This window comes from Coturnix japonica, chromosome 4, assembly GCF_001577835.2.
Source record: "Coturnix japonica isolate 7356 chromosome 4, Coturnix japonica 2.1, whole genome shotgun sequence".
In the NCBI taxonomy this organism is placed as follows: Eukaryota; Metazoa; Chordata; class Aves; order Galliformes; family Phasianidae; genus Coturnix; species Coturnix japonica.
Window position 1 is genome coordinate 41,022,304 of NC_029519.1, and position 16,070 is coordinate 41,038,373.

The 16,070-nt window shown below is 40.9% G+C and overlaps 1 protein-coding gene across 3 annotated transcripts in view; it reads right to left on the reverse strand.

The window, feature by feature from the left end:
• ARHGAP24 (Rho GTPase activating protein 24) overlaps positions 1–16,070 on the reverse strand; it is a 142,298-nt gene that overhangs the window by 28,788 nt on the left and 97,440 nt on the right. The window lies entirely within an intron of this gene.

The window sequence follows — 16,070 nt, forward strand, 5'->3', positions numbered from 1 at the left end:
CCTGCACTAATCTGTAACTTGATATATGCGCTGGAAGTGCTGCAGTAGTCACTATACTATGACAGAGAGAATAAACGCAGAGAGAGCTATATGTGTAAGTGTGCTTTCAGCAAGCAGCAAGGACTCTTTTTATTCTCAGGAACGCAGCAAGTCACATTCATAGCAATGACATTTGATACACCATAGTGTTGCTGTGACTCTCCAAAGGGAAAGCAGCTGTTACTAGCAGTGAGCACAGCACAACCTGCTCCTCTGGACGGCCCTAATGAAGATTAAACTTGAACTTGGAGGCAAAGGAAAACCCTCATTTTCTACGAATTGCAGCTATTCATACAGCGTGTATTTCCCCAAACAGCATCCAAAAGGGTAATGCAATAACCTGGAGTACAATGTATTTTGAAACACGCCACTGTCTGAAAGCCTGAAAAACACTCCTTTTCTTCCTCAGTCACTGTTAAAGATAGCAATGAACCTATTTTAAGTGCCAACACTATAGGAAAAACAGCATGTATATTCTTTTTTGGAATATATTCAGATGCTAGCATAGGAACTGGTACAAAACATGGGTGGGTGGCTCTGCTCCATCTTTCATGTAAGTGGAGAATGAGGATATGGGGAGAAGGAAGCATCAGCATCCCTAATAGCAGCATGTCACAGACAACCCTGGAAACATACATCCAATCTCTATCTTTTATGTAGGCAACCTGACGAAGCCAAGACAGATCTCACACTCAAACGCAATGAGTAGACGTGACACAGTCTCCTGAACTCAGCTTATTTGACAAGTTTTCATCCTGGAAAGATGCAAAAATAGACACACAAACAAAAGGTCTCAATATATTGTCACGTCTATTAAATATAATAGCAATAAGCAAAGTACTGAGAAAAAGCCTGCATCATAGCCATGTTGTTTGTGTAGCTGATAAAACTTGTACTTATACAAACACAAGGAAGAAATCCATTCCTATGAGGGTGGCAGAGCACTGGAACAGGCTGCACAGTGACGTTGTGGTTTGCTTCTCTGGAGACATTCCAGACCCCCTGGACACTTTCCTGTGCTAACTGCTTTAGAGGGGTTTGAGCTGGGGGATCTCCAGCGGCCCCTTCCAACCTCTACAATTCTGTGATTGCATTGTGTTTTGGGTTCGGGTTATTTTCCCTCCACATAACATTAAGGTTACCACTATAATGGAGAATGAGCGAAACAACATCTCAGAAAAATGAGATATCCATTTGTACCACAGACACTGCTATTAAGTGCCTCAGCTTGAAAATGGAGTTGATGTTGTAGTACACTAGATGTACATATGTACCCTTAATCCTTTCCTGTGGACTTGAAGATCATAATATATTTTACCTGTATTGTTGTATAGCTCTAGATTGTTTGCCACGTTCCCCTTCCTGCACTTTCAGACCAAGCACAAGAAACACAGAATGCTGTGGGTTGCAGGCTGCTTGTGGTCAATTCAAGGGGCTGGAATACGAACTCAGCTTTGTTTCATCTTTTCCACTCACTATGTTGCAGGTGTTACAGGCCTGGAAGGAGCAGAACTCAGTGTACCTGATCAAAGAAGTCGACTCTGACATACTCAAGATGAAAAGCTGCTGTTTACACAATTGATGTGTACATCCTGTTTCTTCCAGCCTCTGGCAGTTGCCAAAAATACATGGAACCCATCTGCTTCTCAAAACTACAATGTAATAACACGTTTTTGTTCCTACAGACCTTACCAATCCCTAATCTGTTTTCTTGGCAGCATCAGAAATGAAGTACATTTATTGAATAAATCCACCCAGGATATCCATTCAGAGTGGAAAATGTGAAAGCACACAATGCCATGGTGCAGCTTCCAATTAGAAAAGGTTGGATTTTTCCCTCTACCCGTCCTTCTGCACCAGCAGTGATGTACAGGTTCTCAAATGCCACCTCCTGCCTCTACCAGCAGCTCAGTAACCGGTAAGTACAGACTGCTGCTGCCTTCCTGAGCAGGATCAGCCCCATGCTGGGTGCAGCTCTGTGCAAAGCCAGCACTGCTCTGATATAAGAGAAGAGGTATTTTAAGAACTCCTGCTACCAACCGGAAAAAAACAATTAGAAGAGGAAGAGGTCAGCTCCTGCAGGGATCCACTCCACAGGGGAAACGAACAGGAACAGCCTGCATTTGCTCATGCAGCTCCACAACACAATCGGAAAAGCATAAGGATGTGGTGACCAAATTTAAGGGTGATTGTTTCCTGGAGTGTTGGGCTCAACAGCTCAGCTGCTTCTTATCAAATGTGAATTCGTTCAGCTTAAAAAAAAAGTCAAGCAAGACATTTAAGAGTCTTTTCCTTTCTACCCCAACACCTTTTTTCTACCTGAATAAACTGAGGCTCAACTTAAAATCAAGTATTTGCTTGTCATTTTGGAAGCATCTTGCATTTCTCACAAACAGTAGTTCCAGCATCCTTGAGAAAGGAATGCAAAGGGATTAAATTCATACCATCTGTTTAAAAGTTTGTTTATTTCCCAGGAGGAACATCAAAAAGTAGGATTAATCTGATTTTTCTGAGCCGAGAATGTCATGGCCAACCTCAAACGAATATTCACATTCCAAGAAAAAGAAACTGGGAGACCAATTTCCAAGTTCCCTTGTGCTTTTATTGTAGCCACAGATTCAGAAACCCTCAAGCTGAGAATGAGAACTGAAAGAGAACGGAAAGCAGACTGGCTCTGCAGCAGAATTTGCTGCTTTTGCTTCAGACACAGCCTCCTGCTTGGATGCTTCACATTTGTTGTCTACATTTTTCATGCCTCAGTAAAATGCCGAACTGTAAAATTTTGATCTGCTAAAAAGTTTTCAAAGAATATATTGAATGTATCTCTATGTGGTACTCAAAAAGAAACTCCTAGCCACTCTTCAACTGACAAAAAGCAAGATAAAACAAGTCAAACTGCTTATATACGTACAAAAATACTTGGGAGCTGATATTCAGACAAATTTCTGAGCACCCTGCCTGAGGGTTCCTTTGGGTATTTTTCCTGTAGACTGTCTGTCTTTTGGGTACTTCTGGTCACCCTGTGGTCTGGAATTCTCTTCCAGCTATGGCCATCTATCACTATTTCTGCGGTGGTGCATCAAGGAATGCCCTCCTCTTCTCCCCCACACCTTGTATCAGCTGAATCCTCTGAACTGTAACAATCTTTAAGGTGGATATCCCAGTCTGGCACAGCTGACATTCCATACCATTTGCAAACTAGAACATATACATCATATCTGTGTTCTGCATAAACCTTCTGAGCGTAGCCACACTTAGAAAGGAGTACAATGATGCAGACATGCTCTCTCTTCACCACTCAAATGTATAACATTAATTTGTACTTCCCGGTCAGGACTACAGCAAGTATTTCTTCATGAGCAACACAGGAATAATTACCAAAGAATTCGTAACACTCTCTTATCTTCATCATCTTAAGTCTTCCCCATGTGGCAAACGAGTTATATGGTAAGTGACACGTTATGGTGTTTCTCTGGAAAAAACAACCCACATGCGTTTACTCCACTGACTTCCATTTTACATAATTTGTATTCAGTTTTTTTAAACCAAAATGGTAGAGGATACCAGAGTAGCACAGACCAAAACTAACAGCCTTAGACTTTTTTTTCCCTAAAGAAACTCCTTTTTAAGAACAAAACAGAAACAATGATTACCCAGCATTGCTATCAACACTGATCACTTTTTCTTAAGTAACACTGTCTGACTTGACATCCCAGTGAGCTCCTAAGGGCAGCTCAAAGCCATACATATATGTATCTTCCACTGACTGACACCAGCAACTACAGGATCCATCTATCCTGAAGCTGTAAGCGAGTCGAGAAACTCTGTGACAACTGTTACATCTTATAATCACATAACCTGTGCATTCCAAGTCTGACTGGAACCATGAGTAGGCACTCATTCCAACAGTTCCATTAGAAAAATCTAACTGCTAAAGGTTTGGATATAACATGGGCTTAAATTTGCAAAGGAAAATGAAGGAGCTAAGCACCTGGATGTAATTGTGTTTTAACAGGATTTTAATATCCTACTGACTCCAGGATTCATTGAGAAATCTTTCCTCAAGGCAAGTGCAAATAAGTTCAAGGCTTCTATTACACTGCATCAGGCTTAGCAACGGCTGTATCTCAGATGAGTAACTTAAAGGAATAACGGAGAGAGACGCATCTACTTGAATCTTGCAGCATTACCGGTCTGCACACAGTGCTGGCTACGCAGCCATGTGTATGTTCTTACAGTGTGGAGGAAGTAGAGACAAGGAATTGCTGCAGATTAGCTGGGGACTATTTTATGGTTATGCAGATATAATACAAGGCTTGCAGACAATAACTAGATTTTTTCATTTTTAATTCTCAAAGCCTTGCTTACGCTGTATGTATTCAATAGTGCTTCTACTGAGTCTACAGTGTCATACCAATAATTGAAATAAGGAACATAAAGCCATTTTTCATAATATATGATCAACCAGACTGCAAAAATGAAAGAGATGGTAGGAAAATAAATACCGTATGCTTTGTAAGTCTCCATAACATATGTTGATTGGGAATTCTGCTGATCTTTATACAGATGGATCTATCTGTGGCTGGGTTTTATGACACAGTAGTGGTCACCATTACTTTCTAAGAGTTTTTCAAAAGGTTGTCCACAGAACATGATTGTTTGTCCTGTTAAAAACAGAGCAGATTCCAGAACGACTGCAGTACTGTGAATGTCATCATGCTGTTGCGTTGCCTCTACAGCCTTGATGATCAGAAATAAGCTAGGCTGAAAAAGATGTACACATTACAGTTTTACTCAGGACTGTCCTATTATATCATAGAATGACTTAGGTTAGAACGGACCTTAAAGCCCACCCAGTTCCAACCACTTGCCATCCACCAGACTAGACTGCCCAGGGCCACATCCAACCTGACCTTGAGCACCTCCAGGAATGGGGCACCCACATCCTCCCTGGGTTATATCCTCTGTTCTATAGTCTGAAAGGAAATTGAGACCATTTGTAGGCTTGCTTCTATTGTTCCTATACCTTTTAAATGACTAATATTACCACCTCTGAGAACCATGGCTTTGAAACACACAGTTATCAAACTCGATGTTGTTTTACTTCCAAGCCATATCAGGGGCATTATTTAATTTTTCTTTTCACAAAAAAACTAATCCATTTTCCTTAAGAGAGGAATTAAGAATCTGCAAACCAGCCAACAACGAAGATATTGCTTTTTAAATACGTCAGTACAAAAAAAAATCCCACACTTTTTGCTGATAGCATCCAACCTGATCTTTGCATTAATCACCTTGAATAGCAGTTCTTTGCACTAAAGATCTATTGGGTTTTTTGTGCATACTTGCTTTTAAGAGTAAAGGCTGCTGGCTAATTTAAGCAGCTAAATGGCAGAAGACTGCTAACAGAAGTACATTCCCTGGTGGGCATTGTGCTCCATCACAATTTCCCTACTTACAGCATAAGCCTGAAAGACAGCAGGAGGTTTTCAAGAGGAGGAGCTGTTTGCATGAAGCTATGAATCAGCTGCTGTTGGATACCTGAAATTAAGTTCAGGAAATTTATTCACCATCTGTAGAATGATGAATAGCCTGTGCAGGAGATTTCAGCACTGCTGCAGGGCTACAACTGCAGTATGTGTCTACAAAGGTTTTACAGAAGACATCACACACAATAAGAGCGTGAACATGTGCCATACATGAGCGTTTTGTGTACTGCACAGCTGCAGTATCCTTTATCCTAACATAATTATTGCTTAAGTACTTAAGTAACAAGCTGTGATTCTTGCTCATCAGAAGCCATAGCCGTGTTAGAAAAATGTAAGAGGAAAAAGAAAGGTAAGAATTCAGAGCATCTCTCATGCACGTACTCTTTCAGAGCACTTTCTCTTTGCAGGCATGGGTCTCACTATTCCTCTCGCTTTTGTTGTGCTTCCATTCTTCCCAGTTTGAAATTCTCCTCTGCTTCAAGTCAGTCTCTCAGTTCACTCCCTCATCTTTGGACACGGACCCCACACATTACATATTTTGCTGTGTCTGTTCCTCCCCACTCCCCTTTAACCAAGATGCTGGTGCCAGCACAGCTAACTTCTCCCTCTGCCCTCATGCCACTCCCACTTGAACATGTCATCTCTTTTCCTGCTCAGAGCACAGGAGCCAGAACATTTTGTTTACAGGATGCATTAAAAGCTCATCTCATCATGTCAGTCCCTTCACGGCCCTATGCTTCGCCAGCTCAGAGCAGCACCACACATCACTGCCTTCCCAGCTAATCAGTGCCATGTGGAAGTAAGAGGCATGCCTGTTTTCCTCTGCTGAGAATAGTTTGCAGCTTTCCAGAAAGTGTTTTCCAATGTTGTCAGCATCCCCACCATGTAAAATGAAGTCTGAACTGTCATCTATGCTGTTCTACTGTTGTGGCTTTCAGCTGTCTTCAGAATTGTTGATGGAATTCTCTACAACCATTAGTGAATCTACTTATTTACACTGAATTGCTGTGAAACTGCTGCAGCAAAAAATATTCTTCGACATCTTTTCCAGCCACACAGAGATGAAATCAGACTCTTCTGCCTATACAGCCAATACTGGAGAAGCCAATACAGAAGCAGATAGATGGAGGAAAAAAAGGACAGATGTCATTGAATCAGAGAGTGGCTTGGCTTAGAAGGGATTTTGAAGACCAACGAGCTCCAACCTTTTGCTGTGGGCAGGGTGGCCAACAGCTGCCCAGGACACAAGTCAAATTTTCATAACCTTTCTCAGTGCAAATATAGAGCCAGGCACTAATAAGAAATTTTCTAATTTTCCAGCAAAATGTGTATTACAATGTTACCTGGTCTTGGCAAACTGTTAGTGCTTAGCAGAACTAAGGATTGAAATAGTTTGATGGAACTACAAAAGTTGCACTCGATATCACTTTTCAAAAAAGCCTTCTCATTCTTTGTCTCTTGCAATGGAACCAGACATGGGTATTTTTTGCATCAAGACACGGAAAATATTTTTTGAAAAGCCACAAGTAATCCACTCCTCTGCATTCTTCCACACCACCAGTATTTGAGAAATACACAGCATCGATCCTGTTGTAAAAAAAGAATTGCAGAACCCACTTACACGTGCACATTTACACCATAAAGAGCCCTTCTATGAAATCATGAGTTCGTGAAAGTAAAGATTAAAGCCAAATTCCATAAACAATTAAAAACATGGAACATTATAGTGAAAACTTGGAAACACAGAGGATATAAAAACATGTTGTCAATGCCTTATTTAAAAGAAAAAATAAAATAAAATAAAATAAAATAAAATAAAATAAAATAAAATAAAATAAAATAAAATAAAATAAAATAAAATAAAATAAAATAAAATAAAGAAAAAAAAAAAAAGAAGAAGAAAGAGTATGTCCAACTTTGTGAGTGTTTTCACATTCCTCTGACTTCAGTCCATTGTTTCCTGGGGATGCAGACAACAGGAGAACGTTTCCCTTCTGACTGTTCCTTGGATGCTTGCAGACAGCAGAAACAGAAGAGGAACATGGGTTTTTCAATGTCACTGAAATGTTTTACTACTTTAATTCTGCTGCCTTTGCATTGGGCAGTATCATTTTTAGATCTGATTTCCAATAACCAAGAGAGGAATGGCTTTCTGCAGCCAGGTCTCAGCTGCTGGGCACATTGAGCAGGCAAACAAAACTACAGAAATGGTTCCACATTCCACTGCTTTGTCTGCACATTGGTTGCCATCTGATTATTGCAATATTGCTACAGAGTTTACAGACAATTTCCCAAATTAAACTTTTCTGATTTGTCCAAAATTACTGTTTTACTTGATACTTCCTATATCTGTTAAAATTTGTGGAGAAAGAGGGCTTTGAGTAGGACTTGCCGAGATGGCATCAAGATATTCAAGTAATTGGGAAGAGGTCTTGGGGGGTCATAATATCAAGCATCAGTGGTCAGGCAAGATTTAATAGGTCCCTCTGCTGCTATCTGCTATGACTGATTTATCCTGAGAGAATACAGATGATAGCTAACTCACAACTTTCTCTGACTTATGTGACACATCTTAAAGATAACTAACTGCACTCCTATCATTTGACAATAATTACCTTCTTTGAAGTTTCTCAAGTTGGACATCCAAAATGACCATTATGTAACTTGAAAACAGATACAGAGATAAACTAAATCTGCTTCTAAAGACAAAGGAGAAAAAAGAGCACACGCACATGCTGGTCTTTGTTGCAGCTCCATGCCGTTCCCTTGAGTTCTATTGCTATCACCAGAGAGCAGAGAGATCAGTGTCTAAGCAATTTCACTTCTTCCTCACATTCAGGGAACGTTGCTTTACAGTTTGTGCTGAGTTATGCTCAACATACTTCATTTCTGCACAGAGCAACTTGTTAATTCAGCCAATATTTGACTTCTAATTAGATCACAGATGAAAATAATAGCTCTTTGGGGCATGGATACACAACCCAAAGGATACCAATATGCTAACAGAGCAAATATATATTGCGCATACATGTCATTTCATTATACTTGTTTAAGAATGCAATGCCATGTTTTAGCTGTTCGGAAAATAAAGCAAAAATAAGTTATTCTGAAGAAGGCTAATAGAGAATTATGCCTCTGCATATGACCGTCTAGCTTATCTGAAGCAACAGAAGGTTTTAGTCATCAGTTCAGGACATTTGTTTCCTAAGTTCTCAGTAATCAAACCTCTCTAGGAACACTGTGCCTCTTAGCACCATTTTGGGCTATCAGCTCGGCATGACCTCAGACAGAAGCAGCATCACTTTATGAATTATCAGCGCAATTCTTCAGTCCTTTAAATGCTTCTGAGATTTCTATATCAAGTGCAGCCTTCCTCAAAGAAGAGGCACCAAGCATCAGTTATCTGCACGGTACAAACAGTGCTCAACATCTCATAAATTCACACAACTCCAACACTGGCTTCCTTGCTTAAGAAAGACTGTTTGTTTCCTGCCTCTTTCCCTCAGAAGTGCACCAATGGGATAGTCAAAAAGCACCTAGCAAAGATTTTTGGCCTAGCTGTTGATTTCACTGCTATTGTGACCAGCACAGCTTCAGCTTCTCATAGCACTGGTTTTGCCTGCCAGATCCTCATTCCATTTGCAAGAACCCACAAGCGTGCTCCTGTGGTATAGTTTAAAAAAGCAGCTGGGTCTTTAGGTTTGAACCAGTCACCACAAGTTCTTCTTATGGCAAAGAGGAAGAACTGCCAAGGGGCAATTCATCCAAGCTATCCTAGAAGAGCCTTCAGAGATGACGTGAATCACTGTGGAAATACTAGTTCTTGCTCAAGTTGTCCACACGGGCATACTCCTGTCAGCTTTTTGTGCAAGGTTCCATGGCAGTATGCCTGCATGTGTGCTTTATGGGTCCACTTGTACAGACAAATGTTGGCTCATTGTTCCCTGGGCTGCTCTGGGCTGCATAACAAACACTGAGACATCCACAGGTCATCATTAGCAATTTCATTGCCTAGTGGTTGAAAACATATCCCTGAAGTATCTACACACTATTCATTCCTTCAGAAATATCACTAAGCATACAAAGTAAATAATTCTTAATCACAAAAAAAAGCTATTTCAAACAACTGATTTTTCCTACTAGAAAAGAAAGCTTTTATAATAGCGGTCTTTTCCAACCTTAATAATTCTATGAGTCTATGATAATTAAGTATCTATGAGTCTATGATAATTAAGTAATGACAGTACATGTCAAACATGGGATACAACCATTAGGCATTTCTTATCTATTTTTGCCATGTTTCCTTAGGTCTATGGAAGAAATTAATCTGACAGTGTGAAAAGATGAATCAGTGACAATCTGGCACCAACAAAGAATTAACCAAAGCAGCCACACTCAGCAGATGCTAGCAAACATTGGAAAAGCAGCATCTATCCATCAGGTAATCACCGACCTTCTCATGAAGTGCACATCATTCCATGGCAAAATACATTCTTTTGATGAAAATTAAATTCTCTCATGTGCTCCGGCAAAGTTTAGAAAATTCTGTCAAAGGGTTACTAGTCACTGTCAGATTACTATTCATTATGGGTAATAGCATATGCACCATAGTATATACAATATACACTATTTCCATATGGAGGGTATGCATTATTTTTGTTGTGATGTGCATTATAGACAGACGCAGCAAGCAACTGGCCTCAAACCATACAGAATGAGTATCAAAGTAATCTATATAACAAGAGACAAAGGAATGATGTAGTAAGGGGGAAGTCAGTAAGAGAAAACTGTCTGCCAGGGAGATGATAGGTGGACAGTTGGACTGGATGATCTTGGAGGTCTTTTTCAACCTTGGTGATCCTATGATTAAATGCATCACCTAAACATCCCATTCCAAATGAAGTGGAAACTCCAAGATCTCACACTGTGCTGTGTATAGATGTTGCCAAACTCCAGGGGATATTTTGGAAAGGTGTCTCTGGTATCTCAAGAACACTCTCCCAGAATCAGTGACACAGCTCAAACTGCCAAATACCAGAAAGCATGTGAGAGCACTTCCCCTCACAAGGTTTTCCATATCGTTTCTAGAAATCCTGAGGAGAACACAAGTTCTCTGATGCTTATCCAAACCAAACTGGCTGAGCCCCGCTGAAGCATGCCAAGGCACTCACCAGGCAGTGAGACACCATCAGGAGTGGGGTATTTTAAGTGACAAACAATGCACCAGCAGAGCCGTGCTCTTTTAAATCATGAATATGACAATAAAAGCATCTAAAAAGCAAATAATTTATTCAAAGCCTTAAGCAGAAAAATCTGTTGCACAGCTTTGGAAAAAGCAGCATGATCTAATCTCTTGGGCTGTGTTTCCTTTGCAGGAGTCTTCCTCCCCTGCCACTTTCCAAACTATCAAGAAAACATTTAACAGGATACAAAGTCACTTTGAATGTTGAAATTTTTTTAAACAAAGTCCCTGGAACTGTGTCCTCTGCATCCCCTGTGAATACGTTACTGCAAATGCATTCACTGATAAGCAAGGTGAACATGATCACAGTTTCACAACATGCTACATTATCATCAAATCACAGAATCATTAAGGTTGGAAAAGATGACTATGATCATCGAGTCCAACCACCAGCCCACAAACCCATCACCACCAGGTGCTTTCTGATATTTTTTGAAGTAGAGTGTACAAGTATTCCTAGAAGAATTATGCAGTAATTCTTCATCCAAAATTAAAACCTCACAAAAGAAGAAAAAACAAGTTGCTTATGGCTATTAAAACTGAGAAATATCACTTTGCTCCTTGTATCTTAAACAGAATACCAACTGATGTCCAGCAATACAAATTATTCTGGGACTGCACGGCTCCACAATGCTCAGTAATGCTCAACCACCAAGTTGTTGCATTTTTATTTATTTTATAGTTATTATTCTTATTTCGAGGAGAAAAACCTTATTCAAAAGGAACACAAAGACCAGAGGACACCCTGCATGTAACTGAAGCCACATAACTCTCTGAAGCTTATCTGTTGGGAGTGGTAACCTGGGATGGAGAAAGAGTTCACCTGGCAGAGGGAGGGAGCAGCCCAAGGCAGATTTGGATGCTCTGTTAGCAAAATGGGGACAAACTGCCCGGTGCCTTCCTCTGCTCATTATTCTGAGAGGAAACACTCTTTAAATGCTGATAAAGTAATTACAAAGAGACAACATCCCAGAGAAAAGAAAATGAAAAAGGCAGCATGATCTGAGGGGAAAGACTATGTTAATTCAGAACGGTGGTAGAAATGTGATGGTACAGTCAGAGTGGTAAACACAACCAGACGTAATTAATTCGTATATTAAACTAAATGTCACTATGCATTCTTAATATGTAGGCATAATTCTCACAAGAATGCCTTGAATAACTCTGATGAACTGAAACACACCAAGATTGCAATTTAAATTCTAATACCAAGGTCTAACATTCAGGACTGCTAATAAGATTTCTGCAGCTTAATAGCTTTTCTTCCTGAAAGCAGATTATGCTTAGTCACGTAACTACACTCGCAGATCTCTCAACATTTAAGTGCAACTTCCACAACTGCACAACACACACCGCAGTGCAGACAGGAGACGAATTTGCCACCAGGGGCTGGGTGAAGGACAGGTCAGTTCTTTTAGTGACCATTTCTCAGTCAGACTCAGTTGGAAGGTCCAGCAGCTGTATTGGTGTTCAGCAGGGTGTATAAATGGGTGGCTTTGGAAGTAGGTCTTGATTCTGGGGTGAAATCCTAACAGAGCAATCTAGCAGCACACTTGAGGCTTCCAAAGAACAGAACATGCCAAAAAATTAGGGAAATTCTCCTACTGCATGCTGCTCTTGAAGTAGTCCACAAGAAGAAAAGAAAAATCAAACTTGTGACACTAAGATGGGACAACACTGTCATGTTCACAGAAGGTTTCCAGTTACAATATAAATCCAGCTATTTCATTGAAACTGAGCAACCTGCTGGGTTTACAGCATGAAGGAAATCCTAAGATTTTGGTGGGGAATGCCAGATGATGAGAAAACAAAGCAAAAGTACTCAATGTTATTGTATTTCTGCACTTTGACCCACAACGATACAGTAAAAGAGCACTGTCATGAAGTAACTTGCTACAGCTGCATTTGCAAACTGAAGTCTCTAATAGGCTCAACAATTAGCCCTTGCTTCCCTAAGGAGCTACGGAAACAGGTAGGGTTTACCAATGTTAATCCAGCAGTAGATAAATACAACATAATTCTCATTTTACCTACCACCTAAGTCTATTTTCCCCCTACTTCCTCCATGTACTTCAGTCTCCCAAGGCACATTATGTTGATCTTTCATTCATTTTCTTTTAACTATCATCCTACCTAATTTTAACTCTCAAGCGTAGATCCACACCATGTATACTCCCACAGTGATATGTGAAATATGTTCAAAGAATCATTAAGGCTGGAAAAGACCTCTCAATTCATCCAGTTCATCCCCACTATGCCCACTGACCGTGCCTCTTAGCACCACATCTCCATGNCAGAGACAGCGACATCATCACTTCCCAGGGCAGCCTGTTTCTCAATAGCCTTTTTGAGAAGACATTTTCCCTGTATCCAATATGGACCACTTCATGAAATCGATTTGGGAACATGAATCACTATGAAAAGCTTTTTCTCATCAAATACCTCCATGCCTCCATTTGTGTACCCAGTGGAGACTGACAGGACTGGGATCCATCCATGCCAGACCAGAAATGATCATGAGCCATTACATCCATCATGAGTCATTACATTCAGCTGCTACTGCTGCTTTGGGATTTTTCTCAGATGGCATGTTTGCTTGAGCAAGAAGGAAGTATTTCCTACTTGGGAATGTGGAATAAATGAAGAGGAAGAGCAAACTACAGCAATAAGACAAAGGCAAGTGGCAAAGGAAGGTTTGAGGAGCTGTCAGATGCAGAGGAACAAAACTTCAGTCAAGAGGGAAAGTGGCATCTGCAGGGCCTCAGACAGTAACACAGACAGCTCACGCTCTTTGGTGGCTTTTTTGTTTGTTTGTTTGTTTCTGCAAAAGCTCTGATGGGCAGCATGCATGTGAAAGACAAACCAAACTAAAAACAACGCTTGTAGGAATCCTGTTAATTCCAGTGACTCCTGATCTCTTGTGCTTTATCAGTAAGTAAACACAACTGTGTACTTAGTAACCCCCCACAATGTCCAGTCAGTTGTTTTTTCCTTTTTACCTTCCTTAAGTGTGTTTAATGCTCCTGATCTCACCAGTTTGAAGAAGTAACTGGAAGGCTATCACCTGTGGAGAAAGCTAACAGAAGGCTGTTTGTACTTAGGTAGAATCTCAGGAATGACCTTTAGGGACACAATAATGAGAGTTTCATCTCTTAGTGGGAACTGCCAGAAAAGGACGTAGATATTCTCTGCTAGGGGTTGGCTGAAAGAAAATGAAAGAAAATGTTCTGCTCCCAATCCTGCCCTGTGCTGTCCAAGAGCTCAGGAAGAAACTGCAGGCTTTGATGACAAAGTGTTGGAAAAAAAAATAAAAATAGCTTTAGCAGTACAGAACGGCAGACAGATGGCCACCCTGTGGCACTTCAATAGCAGTATTTCACAATGAGTTCACTTCATTTAACTTTGCTATTGCATTCCTTTTCCCTGGCTGAAAGAAGCATGTTGAATCTCAGCGATCAACTCCAGCACATGTGGAAGAGCTTCATTCATCCTTTCAGCACACAACAAAAAACACATCTTGCACAAGGACTAAGAGCTCATACAGCACTACAACAGGAGAAAGCACCACATTACAGCTAGAGAAGAGCATCTTCTCTCAACAATCCCCTCCTTACAGATCCAGAAAACAGGCCAGAACAGGAGGAGATATGCTCAACAGGTAACTGCTGCACTAGCCAGGAAAGGTGTAATGCTACTACTTAAAATACTAGCATGCTGCTGCTGCACATCCTGAAGTACCACACTCCAGTTAGCTTTGTCCAGCACCACTTAGTAAGCAAATCATGGCCTCTTGCACCAGTTTCTGTTTATGAGCAGTCTTAAGATGCAGCGCCATGCGTAGCTCATTATAGTAATTCACTCCTGAAGTAACGAGGTGTTGGATGAATTTGGCAAATTGTGCAATAGAAAATGGTTGTGATCTAATGAAGTGCAGATGGAAAGCAAAAAGTGGAAATATAACAATGATCTAAGACACCCTATTCCAGCTGCTCTTTCTCCACACCTTGGACAAATTATGTCAGTCCTTCATCCGGGGGCCCCACTGCTTCATTTCCCCACTGCTACCTCTGAACCCATTTTGCGTGGACCACAGGCACAGCCATCCAAAGGCCACTGTGTGCACATTGCACAAAACCTTCCATTTCACTGTCTGCTCATGTGCAACACCTGAGACACCAACCTTTTGGATGACATATCCCTTTGTTTCCTTTCACTAAGCTTAGAAAGGCTTCAGGATGCTTCAATAAGACATATGAACAAGAGTATATTCACAGAACTAAATGTCTGTGGGAGAATGACAGCAAAACCACTAGAGTCTCTCTACATTTGACCTCTGCAGTCCAGATCAGACAGATCCTACCACTTCCCACCACCATCACCAAAACCGCAGAACATCATCAGAAGCCTTCTACATACTCTGCAGGCTGGCTCAAGTGGCAACAGGGAAATGCAACTCAGAATCATAGCTCAAGTCATAAGCAACCTTCCAGCCAGCTCTACGACTTTTTGCTCTGATATCCGCTTGCGGTTTCTTGCAAAACACATCTATCTTCCCAGTCTGCCTCTCCCTGCAAGGGACAAGGGAGACATGGGATCAAAAGACAGACAAAGATATCAGGAGCCGACCAAATCTGCCCAAAGCCCTGCAAACAACAGCTCTGACCTTGGAAGCAGTCAAAGCAAAATTAAATCTTATCTCATTCCCAGCACGGGCATCTGATTAGCTGGAAGGACACTTGACATGTCAAGAAAGCAGCACTCTGACTACACAAAGGAAAACCTTGCCTGCACACAACAAACAATCCCCAGAGTAAATTTACAGGAGTAAATCCCAAAGAGTTACCTCATGAAAGGAGGTGAAAGGGTCCTCAGACTCAACAGCCTGGATGCCAGTATGCCATCCTATCACCAGGGATTAGGTCAGCTGTCATTCCAGACTTACCAAAGTCCTTGTATTTTAATTATTTTTAAAGGTACCTCTACCCTCCAAAACATTCCCTAGACAAGACTGAGGAAGGATGGAACGGCTGAAAACGTTCCTCAGTGCTGAACAGAAACTTCTGTTGGATGCAGGGAGGTGCAGGAAGCATACTAGATTGTAGAGGGGGAAGGCTGACTGTAGCACTGTTACACACAGGTTTGCTAGGAGATAATTCTGCTGTTTGGTTGGATAAAAATGCAAAATCAATCCAATATACAGGCTTAGAAAAGAAATGGTAAGGTTTGTGCCATTTGTACCACAAGCTATCCAAAGCAAATCCATTCAGAGTGGGGATTTTTTGTGGTAAGAAGGGGAGGTG